Source organism: Sinocyclocheilus anshuiensis, unplaced genomic scaffold, assembly GCF_001515605.1.
Source record: "Sinocyclocheilus anshuiensis isolate Anshui unplaced genomic scaffold, SAMN03320099.WGS_v1.1 scaffold626, whole genome shotgun sequence".
In the NCBI taxonomy this organism is placed as follows: Eukaryota; Metazoa; Chordata; class Actinopteri; order Cypriniformes; family Cyprinidae; genus Sinocyclocheilus; species Sinocyclocheilus anshuiensis.
Window position 1 is genome coordinate 1003113 of NW_015544167.1, and position 2660 is coordinate 1005772.

Here is a 2660-nt window from a genome sequence, read left to right on the forward strand (position 1 = left end):
ATATTTTATCAATATTTTAGAAATTGTATTTTAATATTACCAGTACTTTGAACACAACTGCACAAAACGGTCTAAATTTATGAAACCTACACATTCAAAACATTATTTCTCTGAAATTTTTAATGTAAATGTTAAGTGTAAGTGAAATGTTAAGTACTGTAAGGTCTTTCATGACACTACATATGCTGGGGTGTGAATTTGATAGGTGATTGATATAAAATAAATGGTGCTTTAAAAAGTCCTTGAAAGTCCTTGAATCTGGTGTTCATGAAAGAGTGGGAACCCTGTCTGTCTGTCCATTACTCTGGGGATGGAATCCGGAAGAAAGACTAACAGTCGCCCCTAATAAATGACAAAATTCCTAAATGAATACCATAAATGAAATATTCCTATTTCATTTATGGTATTCATTTAGTAGTTGTTGCATTCTTGACAAAGCTTCTCTTGTCTATCTTTAGTTAATAAAATCTATTTTATTACACTTGTCTTCCTTGTGTTGATTATACAGAAAGAGGTTCTACAAGTTAAGTCCCACCAATCGTTCTGATGTGATGTACTCATTAGAACGCCTTAAGTGACACGTGATCCAAATATCATAACATCATTGGTGACGCGAGTACCCATCACTACAGTATTTCGCCTACCTAGGTTGGCGAAAGCAAAAATCACTACACAAGTTATAGACACAGCAAGTCATGTTAGAGCTTCAATGCACTGCCTGCTTATTTTACTCCTTCTATGAGCACTAATTCTATGTTAGTGCTTCTGAGCAAGTGAAGAGAAAGCAAGCCCACATATGCTGCAAAGCTTCATTCCCAGTGAGAGAAATTTGGTTTATACAATGTTAAGACCAAAGGTTGCCCACATGTAGTATGTTTCTTATGAAATTATATCTGATTTGCAATGCAGAAAATGCCTTTTCACGGTGTTACACGTTCTAGACGCAGCAAATCATGCTAGAGCTTCAATGCACAGCCTGCTTAGTTTAAGACTTCTATGAGCACTAATATTGTGTTAGTGCTTCTGAACAAATGAAGAGAAAGCAAGCCCACATATGCTGCAAAGCTTCTTTCCCAGTGAGAGAAAGTTGGTTTATGCAATGTTAAGAGCAAAGTGTGCCCACATGAAGGATGTGTTTAACTTATGAAATGAAACCTTATTTACAATAGAGAAAGAGCCTTTTCACCGTGTTAGAAATTCTATACACAGCAAGTCATGTTAGAGTTTCAATGCACAGCCTGCTAAGGTTAGGACTCCTATGAGCACTAATGCTGTGTTAGTGCTTCTGAACAAATGAAGAGAAAGCAAGCCCACATATGCTGCAAAGCTTCTTTCCCATTGAGAGAAAGTTGGTTTATGCAAAGTTAAGAGCAAAGCTTGCCCATATGAAGCATGTTTCCAACTTATGAAATGAAGTCTTATTTGCAATGCAGAAAGAGTCTTTTCAGTGTGTTACAAGTTTTAGACACACCAAGTCATATTAGATCTTCAATGCACAGCCTGCTTAGTTTAGGGCTTCTATGAGCACGAATGCTGTTTTAGTGCTTCTGAGAAAATGAAGAGAAATTAAGCCCACATATGCTGGAAAGCTTCTTTCCCAGTGAGAGAAAGTTGGTTATAATGCAACGTTAAGAGCAAAGCTTGCCCATACGAAGCATGTTTCTAACTTATGAAATTAAAATTTTATTTGCAATGCAGAGCGAGTCTTTTCTGAAAGTTTAATTTATAGACACAGCAAGTCATATTAGATCTTCAATGCACAGCCTGCTTATTTTAGGGCTTCTATGAGCACGAATGCTGTTTTAGTGCTTCTGAGAAAATGAAGAGAAATTAAGCCGACATATGCCAGAAAGCATCTTTCCCAGTGAGAGAAAGTTGGTTTATGCAAATTTAAGAGCAAAGCTTGCCCATATGTAGCATGTTTCTAACTTATGAAATTAAGTCTTATTTGCACTGCAGAAAGAGCCTTTTCAGTGTGTTACAAGTTTTATACACACCAAGTCATATAAGATCTTCAATGCACAGCCTCCTTAGTTTAGGGCTTCTAGCACGAATGCTGTTTTAGTGATTCTGAGACAATGAAGAGAAATTAAGCCCACATATGCTGGAAAGCTTCTTTCCCAGTGAGAGAAAGTTGGTTTATGCAAAGTTAAGAGCAAAGCTTGCCAATATGAAACATGTTTCTAACTTATGACACATAAGCTGGAAAACTTTCCCAGTGAGAGAAAGTTGGTTCATGCAATGTTAAGAGCAAAGCTTGCCCATATGAAGCATGTTTCTAACTTGTGAAATCAAATTAGATCTTCAATGCCCAGCCTGCTTAGTTTAGGGCTTCTAGCACGAATGCTGTTTTACTGCTTCTGAGACAATGAAGAGAAATTAAGCCCACATATGCTGGAAAGCTTCCTTCCGAATGGGAGAAAGTTGGATCATGCAATGTTAAGAGCAAAGTTTGCCCACATGCAACATGTTCCTAACTTGTGAAATTATATCTTATTTGCAATGCAGAAACAGCCTTGTCAGTTTGTTACAAGTTATAGACTCAGCAAGTCTTGTTAGAGCTCGAATGCTTTAGTGCTTCTGAGCAAATGAAGAGAGATTAAGCCCACATATACTGGAAAGCTTCTTTCCCAGTGAGAGAAAGTTGGTTAATGCAATGT